At 37.1% G+C, this 12,881-nt stretch overlaps 1 protein-coding gene across 16 annotated transcripts in view; it reads right to left on the reverse strand.

Moving 5' to 3' along the window:
- NUMB (NUMB endocytic adaptor protein) overlaps positions 1–12,881 on the reverse strand; it is a 129,048-nt gene that overhangs the window by 83,744 nt on the left and 32,423 nt on the right. The window contains exon 3 of one of the 16 annotated variants that reach the window (XM_039883726.1): positions 11,420–11,487. The exons of the other annotated variants lie outside the window; for them this stretch is intronic. The gene's annotated coding sequence lies outside the window, so the exon portion shown is untranslated. The remainder of the gene's footprint in view (positions 1–11,419; positions 11,488–12,881) is intronic. 16 annotated transcript variants of the gene reach the window in all.

The raw sequence follows: 12,881 nt of genomic DNA on the forward strand, positions 1-12,881 counted from the left end.
TAGGAGCCATCTACACTGAGATGACAACGATGCCAGGAAACTGGATAGTCTGCCAAGAAGATGTTCTGCAAAGATCCTTAACCTGGTTCAGATGAGCTTCAGGGTGGGGGTCTATAAAGTTCCAAAACTGCAGGTAAAGTTTAATAAACATGTGCATTCTTCTGGTAAGAGAGATCATTACTTATGTCAGATTCTGAAAGGAGGATAAGACCCCAAAAAGAGTTAAGAACTATTGGTGTAAGGAGAGGAAATAGCAAAGATGAGACCTATGAAGAACACTTTTATATTAAGAAAAATTAAAAGGAATCTATCAATTACTAAGTGCCTATGAGAACTGTGCTATGCACATTACATATCATATTGCATTAATCCTGGTAACAATCTTGTGAGATGAGTGTTGGTAACTCAAATTTTGCAGGTAAGAAAACGGAGGCACAAAGTAATTAGGTGACTTGACTAAGGCTCAGGTAGCTATCCAAGCTACCGCACTGTAGTGGAAGGTAAGATAAAACATCAGAGAATAAGAGGGTTATCACTTCAACTCCCATGTTCATCATTTCTTTCAAGAGCAGTATCTCTGAGAACTGTTTGGGTCAAGAACTTTGGAGATATCAATAAGAATAAAATTATTAAATGCTTAATTAAGGCATTAAATTACTAAATAATCAAATTATTTCTGTGGTTGTATAAATCTGGAAGCTTGGCAATTTGGCAGACTCTATTAATGCCATCATAAAATTGTTCGAGTCCAAAGTAATCATTCTAGAAAAAAAAGCCACTTAAGGATGAAGGTTGGGATAAAGGCCAATTTTAGTGTTTGCAACTGCTCTTTAATAAAAGTTCAAAATGAGAAATATTGATGTCAACTATCAGGGCCAATAAAATGTGGCAAATTTATCTAAATTATCCTTCTTTTCATCAATACTTGTAAATTCTGTCTCCTAATCTAAGTCTTTAAGATAAAGCACTTATAGTTTATTATCTAAATAAGCCAAGAAAAGTCACAAATTCTTGCTGGAATCCCCTTCCCACCCACCCTGCCCCCACCTCTGCCTCCTCCTTGCCACCACCAACTTCTAACAGCTTGGCACCATTACTAGCAACTTTCACAAAAAGCAGGTCTTAATCCATTTTAAAGTGGTGTCTCGAGTCAGAGGTAAGGAAAGAGTCATGGTCTAATTATTCACACAGGTATTAATGGTAGGTACTCAGGCATAGACACACATTATGCTAGATGTGTTCTGCAGACAAAAGCATCGTCCTCCGTTTTAATTGTCCTCTTCTTAAAAGTGTGAATAATATTAAAGTACTTTATTGTTGAAGATAATAAAACTGAATTGAGTTTTAAGATGGATAAATAGATACAGACACAGCTAAAAGAGAAGATCTTTAACATAGCTGTTTTGTTCTATATGGAAAGAGAACCTAAAATGAAATTGATGTAGACTTCAAGTGAGAATGAAAACTTGTACAGCCTTTTTAGAACAGAATTTGGCAATACGCATCTAAAGACTTAAATGAACATACACCTAGAAATCTATCATATAGAAATCATCAGACTAATCAGATAATTTATGGAACATCTACACCAGTGGTTCTCAAGCTTTAGCATGCATCAGAATCACCTAAAGTGCTTGTAAGACGCAGACTGCTGGGCCCCAATAGAGGAGTTTCTGATTTTGCAGGTCTGGGTAGAGGCCAATAATTAGCATTTCTAACAAATTCCCAGCTAACAATGATCCTGCTGGTCCAAGGACCACATTGAGAACCACTGATCTATACAATGGACTTCTATGAAGCCATTAAAAAAGTAGATCTCTATTTATTGATATAATGTATATATGCAGTAGCATGCTAATAATTGGTTGTGGATGGAACTAGGCACAGAGGGGGAAGCCCTGACTTGTGGCATTTGCCAATTTCCATGGTGTAACTGCTGCCACCATAGCCAATATCAAGTTACCAATGATTTGGGCTTGCATAATTCCTTAATTATTGGCTCTGGTGAGCCAAGGCACACCGCCTAGAAAAGCATCTGAAAGTATATAAGGTAAAGTATGTAAATAGTAACAGCAGTTATCTTTCTTTGAGTAGAAGGATTATGGGAATTTTATTTTCATTATGGTTTTCCCTATTTCAAACGTTTTTCAATGAACATTCTTATTTTTATTATAAAAAGCTATTAACATTTTGAAAACTAAAATGAAATCATCAATTTAGAGTTCTTTACAGTTGCAGTTTAGCATCCCTTCTATCGGAGGGGACAGTGACATTTACACGCAGGCTCAAGTCCACTCTTGCACTATCCTTCTAAGCTAACCTGGCCATGCCAAAGTGGAAAAAAGAGAAGGATAAGGCCCAACTAGAAAAATCTTTGCATTCCAGCCCTGGAACATCAAGAGCTAGACGTCATCTTTATAAAATGAAGCATTAATACCTGCCCTAGAATCCAAGGAGAAAATAGACAGCCTGCAACTTGCTATAAACCCAGTTTCACAAAAGGAACAAGAACATAATCCCTATAGCTTTGTTTAATTAAAATGCAGGCTTGATTAACAGTTCACCAAAGTACTGTTAATGAGAGAAAAAACAAAAATAGCATAAATGTCCCATAAAAGATTAAATAACTTAAGTCCATAAAATGTAATGATATATACCTATTACAAAGTGATGTAGAAAATTTTCCAACAGCATGGGAAAATGGCCATAAATTATTGTGAAATGAAAAATGTAAGTGACAAAACTGTGTATATGATCCTATTAATAAATAAAAATACACATTTGTGTTATGTTTATATGAATTTGTATGTGTACGAATATTTAAATACCAAAAAAATATAGCCAAAGTTAGTAGCAATTACCTCTGAATTGGGGGTATTAGATGATCTTTTTATATTTGCCTATTTGTATCTCCAAAGACATCTACAATAAATATGTATTATCTGGGTAATTTTTTAGTCAATATGCAGGGGAAACCCAAATGGTATCAAGTAAATAAAGAGATACCCAACCTCACTCTCAATCACAGAAATGCCAATTAAAACAAAATACTACTTTATACCCATCAGATTGAAAAGACTAAACAGATGGATAAGAGCAAATACTGGTGAAGATTTAAGGACATGGAAACCTTAATACACTGCTGGTGGGAGTATAAATGAGGCAACCATTCTGGAAAACAATCTGGCAATATTTAGTGAAATTAAGTATGTATATGGACCATAAGTCAGCAATGCCTTTCCTCAGATATACTACAGAGAAACCTTTGCACAAAGCAATAGAGTACATGTATAAGGAAGTTTACAGCAGTACTACTTGTATTAGTAGTTTCCAAGCCACACACAGAAATCCATTATTAGAGAAATGCATAAATAAAATGTAGAAATATACAATGGAATATTATACAACAGTCAGTAGTTATAAATTAGATTTATGCTTATGTTTAAATCTTAAAACAGTGTTGAGCAGAAAAAAATTGAGATTCATAGCACAATACCATTTATACTAAGGTCCCAAAATTCAAGCCAAGTTTCAGCTTTCATAACCAAAAGTTCACTTTCACAACTAAATTTAAAATTCATTTTGTTTCCCGCAGTACCCAGTGAGAGGTTACTATGTAATCATAAAGCACCTATATGCTGAACATTGTAGGAAAGTAAAATGAATACATTTTTGAAGTAAAATGAATGCAATCACATAATTTTGACAGATTCTGTTAACTTGCTACCCAAAAAGCCGTTCTCCCTCCTTGCCTCTCATTATAGAGGCTGAAAAGCTAACTACAGTTAGAGGTGACCATATAACCTAACTTTAGCTCATGAGACATTCAAAGTGACTTGTTAGAAGCACTAATAGGAAAGCTTTTGCTTGGCCTGAACCTTTTGTCGTCATTGTTAAACGTGGGTGGAAGGCTGGAGATGTATCAGATATCTTAGGACCATGAAAGCCAATCAAATCACAAAGATATGAGCCCCAACACTGGTTGAGCCACTGAAGCAACATGAGCAACTGCCTACTTCCAGACTCATGTATAATCCCCTGATATGGACTACTGTAATGAGTAGCTGCTCAGAGGACTGGTAGGAAGTCTGAGGGAAAACTGAACTGAGGAGAGAATGAGAGAGGATAAGAATATAAAATCAGGGAGTTCCCTGGGCTCTAAATTACACGCAGACCCAAATAATCACCAAGAGTATATCATCGGGAGGGCCATCTCCCTGAATAACAGTTTAAATAAGCCTTCGAGAATTGGTAACATACTTCAAAACAAAAGCCCTAGACTACTGTCCAAAAAATTCATGTTGTTAATATTCTTAGGTATGATACTGGCATTGAAGTTATATAGAAAATAATATGCTTTTATTAAATAAATGTTTATTGAAGTATAATGTCTTTTATCTTAGAAGATGCATGCTTACGTATTTAGGGATATATCATAATGTCTGCAATTTTCAAGTGGTTCACAGAAAAAAATACACACGTTAGAAACATAAAACAAGTAAGGCAAAATGTTAAAGTTATTGAATTATCAGTGGGAGATATACAGATGTTCAATGTACTATTCTTTCAACATTCTTGTACATTTGAAATGTGTCATAATAAAAAGTTGGCATTATGTTAATTTGCTGGTTTGGGTATTGTGCTACAGCTACGTGAGATGTAACCATTAGGGGACATGGGGTACAAGGAACACAGAACTACTCTGTCCTCTTTTTATAACTTCCTGTAAATCTAAAATTATATCAAAATAAAATATTAAAACAAGAATTGTGGGAAGACCTCCAGTTTGGTAACAGAGTAAACACATACCTCCCTTTATCTTCCACTGAACTGTAAGTGCATTCTACAGAACGCATGAACAGCTATTTGAAGACTCTGAAGAGCGAATATTACAGGTGGATCCAGGAAGAACACCGGAATTCAAAGTATTATCAGATTTGCTGCGAGTTTACCATGTTTTCCTTCTAGTATCCACTCAGCCCGAATTCAGCACAACCCAAAACCCAGAAGTGAGTTATTATGGTGCAGGCAGAGAGAGACAGAGGAAAAACCCTCTAGCTCTGGCTCAAGGCCAAAAAAGAGAACTCTTAAAGCTCAGAGAAAGTGGGGGAAATCCCTGGAGTATTTTTTCCCTCCTCTCCTTTCCCTTCAAACTCTCCTGTCTCAGTCCCTGGGTCTTCTGTAGTGAGTGCAACAGCAGCAGCAAGAGAGTCTGAGAATGAAAAGCCTCCAAAGTAAAAATCCTGGGGGAACCTTCCTCCCTATTCAATGGAGCCCCGCCTCCAAGTGGGCAAGCCAAACACGACTGTTTTCTTCCTTCCCCTTCTGTCCTCAGGAAAGTCACCCCATAAAGCTTATGAACTCCTGAGCTCACCCTCAACCTGTGTAGGTATGAATCTGATTCTAAGTAACATAATAAAAATTCATGTGCCAACGAGCACATGAAAAGATGCTCAGATGCTCAACATCAGTAATCATTAGGGAAATACAAATCAAAATCACAATGAGATACACAAAACGACAATTGTCGAAGATGTGGAGAAATTGGAACTCTTGTGCACTGTTGGTGGGAATGTAAAATGGGGCAGTTACTATAGAAAATAGTATGGCAATTCATTAAAAATTAAAGAGAATTACTACATGATCCAGCAATTCAACTTCTGGGTATATATACCCAAAAGAATTGAAAGCAGGGGCTCAAAGAGATATTTCTACACCTATGTTCACAGCAGCATTATTCACAATACCCAAAAGGTGGAAGCAACTCAAGTGTCCATCAGAAGAGAAATGGATAAAATGTGGTATATACATACAATGGAATATTATTTAGCCATAAAAATGAAAAAAATTCTGAGGTTCCAGTCAAGATGGCAGAGTAGATAAACAATGGGCTCGATATCTCCATGACCACATCAAAATTACAACTGAATTATAAGACAATCAACCTGGAGAATCATCTGAAGACATGCTGAACAGAAATCCTATAACTAAGTATATTAAGATGCCTTCATGCTGAGACTGGTAATAGGAGTGGAGTCGCAAAATGGGCTGGACTAACATCCACATATGGTGGTTGTGAATCTGGAAAGATACTGCAGTAGCAGAGGTCCCTCCTAAAAAGCAAGGGGTCCCAACCCCACACCAGGCTCCCCAGTCTGGAGCACCAGTGCCAGGAAGAAGAGCTCCCACAACATCTGGCTGTGAAAATCAGCAGGCATTCCATCCATCTGGCTAGACAGAAGGCTGCTGGAAACCCAGGCATCCTCTTAAAGGGACCCTGCACAGACTCACTCACTCTCCAGCACTCACCCTAGGCTCCAGTGGAGAGACAGCAGCTTGGAAGGCACCAGAGACATAGTGGAGAAACTGAAGGGTATGACTTCAGGGTAAGGGCTGGGTAGACAGACAACACTGTCCCTGTGTTGAGCCTTCCTCTCACACAGCTGACAAGTGAATGCCAACTTTCCTGTGTTGAGCTCTCCCACCACTGGCCAAATCTGAATCTGCATTAGTCTAGTGAACACCTTTCACCCCACCCTGATGACTCCCTGAGACCCTGCCCCACTCAACTCACCCACCAACAGAGGCTCTTTCTAAGACAATATCAAGCATAACATTTGCATGACAGAGATACTAGAAGAAGAGGACAGCAAGGGCTTGAGAATCTCTCTGAAAAAATAATGACTGAAAATTTCCCTAGCTTGGCAAAGGAAACAGACATACAAGTCCAGGAAGAGCAGAGAGTCCAAACGAGATGAACCCCTAAGAGGCCCACACCAAGACACATCATAATTAAAATGGCAAAGATTAAAGACAAAGAGAGAATCTTAAAAACAGCAAGAGAAAAGCAGTTAGTTACCTATAAAGGAGATCCCAAAAGAATGTCAATTGATTTCTCAACAGAAGCTTTGAGGCCAGAAGGGATTGGCACAAAACATTAAAAGTGACAAAAAGTAAGAACCTATAACCAAGATTAGTCTATCCCGCAAGGCTATCATTTAGAATCAAAGGAGAGAGATAAAGAGCTTCCCAAGCAAGAAAAGCTAAAGGAATTTAAAACCACCAAACCAGTATTTCAAGAAATTTTAAAGGGACTTCTTTAAGAAGTAGGAAGGAAAAGAGAACACAAATACGAATAATAATATGTCAATAACTATGTAACTGTTAATAATCACTTTAAATGTAAATGGATTAAATGCTCCAATCAAAAGATACAAGGTAGCTGAATGGATAAGAAAACAAGACCAACACATGTGCTGTCAACCCACTTCAGATTGAAAGACACACAAAGACTGAAAGGAAAAAGATGGAAAATTTTATTTCATGCGAACAGAAACAAACGAAAAAGCTTAGGGTAGCAATACTTATATAAGACAAAATAGACTTTAAAACAGGCTATTATAAAAGACATACAGATTTCATAATGATAAAGGGATCAATCCACCAAGAGGATATAACCCTTGTAAACATTTTTGCTCCCAAAAGCGCAGCACCTAAATACGTAAAAACAAATACTAACAATCATAAAGGAAGAGATGGACAGTAATACAGTCATAATAGGGGACATTACAGCCTACTGACATCAATGGATAGATCTTCCAGACAAAATCAAGAAGGAAACAGCGGCCTTAATTGATAAATTAGACCAGATAAATTTAATTGATACTTTTAGAGCATTATACCCCAAAGCAGCAGAATATACATTCTTTTCATTGCACATGAAACATTTTCCAAGACAGACCACATGTGAGACCACAAAGCAAGTCTCAATAAATTTAAGAAGACTGAAATCATATCAAGTGTCTTCTCCAACCACAATGACATGAAAGTAGAATTATGAGGAAAAAACTGAAAACATACAAACACATGGAGGCTAAATAACATGCTGCTAAACAATGAGTTCGAGGAAGAAGTCAAACGATACCTTGAGACAAATGAAAACAAAATAACCCCCAAATCTATGGGACACAGCAAAAGCAGTCCTAAGAGGGAAATTCATAGCTCTCTGGGCCTACCTCAAGAAACAAGAAATATCTCGGAAAATAAAATGGCGTAGATGATAGAGGCTCTGTTCATCCCTCTGGCGACCAAATCAAAGTTGTGACGGAAACAAGGAGCAGCAGCAAAGAAGAATCACCTGGGATGAACAAGCTATACAACTAGGGAGAAATCCAAGAAATCACCCTGTAACAGCAGAAGGTAGGACGGGGCAAGGATGCGGGGATTCCCGGTCTCGAGTGGCTGAGTGAGACGGAGGCTGCAGCAGTGGCAATGGCAGCAGCTGTGGCTGCGGCAGCGGCTGTGGCAGCAGCAGACGCCTCTTAAAGGGGCCGCGTCCATGAGCGAATTTTCGCGGTGATGGACCTGCTCACTCTGAGCACCAGTGCCAATTTGGCTGCGCACAGGGGGCACCAGAGATTTACAGGGAGACATTGTCAGAATGAGGGCCTAGGCGAGACTCCAACGATACAGAAGTGCCAGCGGTATCCATTGTTCCCTGTTGAGATCTCCCCTCTACCATTGCACCAGACACAGCACCGCCATAGCTGTGACGTCATCAAACTGGATAACAGAGGTCACTCCGCCCAGAGGATTCCCTGGAACCCCGCCTACCCTAACTCACGGCTCCACCCAAGCCACATCTAGGTATATCCTAAGCGAGTCAGATGCTCCTTGCTGAGACTCACACTAGAGGAGGCAGCTGGCCTCGGTTTCTGGTGTAGCCTTTTGAAGCAACTATAAGTTCATCATCCGTGGATTGCTTTCTGAATCTGAACAGGTGGCTCCAGAGGAGTAGAGGCTTGGGCTAAATTTGGCCTGCAGCTAGATCCCTCTCAGGACTGTGCCACTGGACACCTTCTTCACAAATTCACAGTAATAAGACCAGGAGACTTAGGAGCTTTGCCTAGTACATAGAAACAGACACGGAAAGGCAGTCAAAATGGGAAGACAAAGAAGCAGAAACCATATGAGAGAATAGAACAGAGATCCAGATATAATGGAGTCAAAACAGATGCAGAGTTCAAAACACTGGTTATAAAGATGCTCAATGAACTTTTGGGAAGTGTAGAGAACTCCAACGAAGAGATAAAAAAACATAAAAATGGAAATAGAAATTATAAAAGGGAACTAGTCTGAAATGGAGAATAGATTATCTGAGATGAGAAGTATATTAAATGGAATAAACAAAGGAATAAACAGAATGAATAAAGAAGAGGATCAAATACCCTATCTAGAGGACGGGAAAACCAAGGACACGCAATCGGAATGGCAAGAGATAAGATGCCAAGGCTATAAAAATAATTTAAGAAGAATATGGGACACTATTAAGGGTCCAAATATCCATCTGATAGGCATAACTGAAGAAAATCAAGATGTTGAACAGTTGTTTGAAGAAATAATGATGGAAAACTTCCCTAATCTGGTGAAGGAAATGGACATAAAACCCCAGGAAGCTCAGAGAATTCCAAAAATCAGGGATCCAAAGAGGCCCACACCAACACACATCATAATTAAAATGCCAAAGGTTAAATCCAAAGAAAGAATATTAAAAGCAGCAAGAGAAAAACAGATGGTTACTTTTAAGGGAACACCCATAAGATTGGCAGCTGATTTCTCAAAAGAAACTATGCAGGACAGAAGAGCTTGGCAAAAAATATTCGACAGGATGAAGACCCAGGATCTACAACCAAGAATACTTTATCTGGTAAAGCTATCATTTAGAGTTAAAGGACGAAGAGCTTCCCAAACAAAAATTAGCTAAAAGAGTTTGTTGCTACCAAGCTCGTATTACAGGAAATGTTGGAGGGACTTCTTTAAGAAGGAAAAACATTATCAAAAACAGGAATAAAGAATTATAACAACTACATTCCCATCAATAAGTACCTTAAATGGAAAAGAATTAAGTGCTCCAACCAAAAGATAGAGTGGCTGAAAGGATAAGAAAACAAGACCCCTACATATAAAAAGGAAAGGGATGGAAAAAGATATTGCTTTGATGGACCTAGAAGGTATTTAAGTTGGATAGAGAAAGATAAACACGATATGATTTCACTTACATGCAGAATCTAAGGAATAAAAAGAACAAACTAATCAAAAACAGACTCACAGATATAGTGGACAATTTGGTGACTGACAGAGGGGTGGGGGGTTTGGGGAGCTGGGAGAATGGAGTGACGGGTTAAAGAAGTACAAATTAATAGCTTATGGATGGTCACGGGGATGGGGAGCATGGCATAAGTAATGCAATTAGCATTAATACATTGGCTAGGTGGAGGGTCAGGGGAAGGAGGAAGCAATTGGTGGGATCATTTTATTAACTATATAGATGTCTAACCAATGTACTATACACTTGAAACTAATTAAAATTAAAAATATATATATCTCAAAAAATCTAACCTTATAGCTAAAGGAACTAGAAATATAATAACACCAAAGCCCAAAGTGAGTAGAAGGGAGAGAATAATGAAGATCAGAGTGGAAATAAATAAAAAAGTGTGTAAAAAAAACAACTGAAATGATTAATGAAACCAAGAGTTGGTTCCTTGAGAAGATAAACAAAGCTGATAAACCTTTAACCAGACTCAAGAGATAGAACCCAAATAAATAAAACCAGGGAAAAAAAGAAGTGACAACTAACACCACTAAAATAGAAGGGATTATAAAGAAATAGTATGAACAATTATATGCCAACATATTGAACAATCTGGAAGAAATGGAGAAATTCCTAGAAACATACTCTTCCAAGACTGAATCAGGAAATAGAAAATATAAACAGACTGATTACAATTAACAAATCCATTCAGTAATCAAAAAACCTAACAAATGGAAATTTAGACCAAATGGCTTCACAGGTGAATTTTACCAAACACTCAAAGAAGAATTAACACCTATCCTTTTCAAACTATTCCAAAAAGCTGAAGAGGAAGGAAGGTTCCCAAGCCCATTTTATGAGGCCAGTATTATCCTGATTCCAAAACCAGACAAGGATATTACGAAAAAAGAACCAATATCCCTAGACCAATATCTCTGATGAACATAGATGCGAAAATCCTCAAGAAAATATTAGTAAACTAAATTCGACAATACTTTAAAAAGATCATACACCATGATCAAGTGGGATTTATTCCCAGGACAGAAGGTGGCTGGTTCAATATCCACAAACCAAATTAATGTGATCTACTGTATAAAGTGAAGGATAAAAATCACATGATCATATCAATCGATATAGAAAAAGTATTTGACAAAATCCAACATCTATTTATGATTTAAAAAAAAAAATCTCAGCAAAGAGGGAATAGAGGGAACACACCTCAACATAATACAGGGCACACATGACAAACCCACAGCTAACATCATCAAACAGGAAAAAGCTTAAAGTGTTTTGCTAAGACCAGTCAGAAAGCAATGTCTCACTCACCTAAGGAATTTTTATCCCGTCAGGCACAGGCCTTGTAGAAGGGAGGCAAGATAAAGCAGTGAATAAACCTGGAAAAAATGTTATCAGCAATTCACCTACTTGGACTTTGTAACAGCAATAGTGGGCCAAAAAAATAAAATGCTTAAAACAAAAAAGAAGGCAAGTTAATTGCTTGAAAGTTTTATATGTTTGTGCGAGTGTGTGTATGTATATATTTTTGGTTGTTATTTAAGATACACTGTTTTACACTACCTATCATCATCATTCCCAATATATGTCTACTGGAAAACATCTCATTTTGTTTTCAAATGTAAAAAAAACAAAAAAACAAAAAAACAAAAAAACAGCTTTCTCAATTATTGTACCTTTTGAACTAAAATATATTGTTTTGCAAACTCAGTCAATTCTGATTATTCACAGTTAAGAGCAGATTACTCTATTATCACAATACCTGGTTCAATCATTTTCCACTGTAAAATATCTACCTACCTGTGAGGAATGGGGAATGAGTAGGCTAATTATAATGCAAATCACCTAGAAATGGGAAAGCATCTAGACAGCAAGAAAATTTTCTGGGTCTAATAGATAATAAGATACTCCCTAGAGCTTATTTCTCAGCAATAGTGAACGGACCACACCTCCATGTAATTCTTAGAGGACTATCTAAAATTATTATTCTATTACATCCAGAAATTAAGTAATAGCTATATTCAAACCTGTCACAGGCAATTTATAATTGGTGGGTAAGTATAATCAATAAGACAACCAAATTCTACAACTTTCCAAGTTTTCTTGTCTCGTTAAATAAAAAATTTTCAATATTTACCAGAAGTGTAGCAGGGAAAATGGTACAATACTAAAAAAAGATTATAGTTTTCATATAAAAAGCAGACAGAAAAAACGAACTTGATATATATAATAATACTGGCACTAGTTTCTCAAATCTATCATATGTATTGGAAACAAGTTTCCCAAATAATTCTCAAATTATTAAAACAAGGGAAAAAAAACAAGTAGACTTAAAAAAATAAGTAGTATTTTCTTAAAACCAAATCTCAAACTACAAATCTTACTTTGCATCTTGTTTATAAGTTTTTGTCTCTACTTCTGATTACAGCTTTGTTGATACAATAGAAAATTCAATCTATTTCAGTTCTTCCTGTTTCAGCCTCTTATTTTCAATATACTTCACTAGACAAGAAGAGCACAAAAAATTCTTATTGGACTCATACACCATAATTTTCTGCAAATACTCCTTTTTCACATATCATACATATTATTTATATACTTCAAGTAACACAAACTGTGGCAGATTATGTTTTCCAAAGATGGCTACAATAGCAGATTCCACTCCATATGCTCTTTCTATAATGTGGACACTCCTCCCTTCAAGTGATGGAGTGAGTCTATGTCCACCCCATCCTCTAAACCTGGGTGGACCTTTATAACGACCTCGACCAAT

The sequence above is a fragment of the Pteropus medius genome, unplaced genomic scaffold (genome assembly GCF_902729225.1).
Source record: "Pteropus medius unplaced genomic scaffold, Ma_sr-lr_union100, whole genome shotgun sequence".
NCBI lineage: Eukaryota > Metazoa > Chordata > Mammalia > Chiroptera > Pteropodidae > Pteropus > Pteropus medius.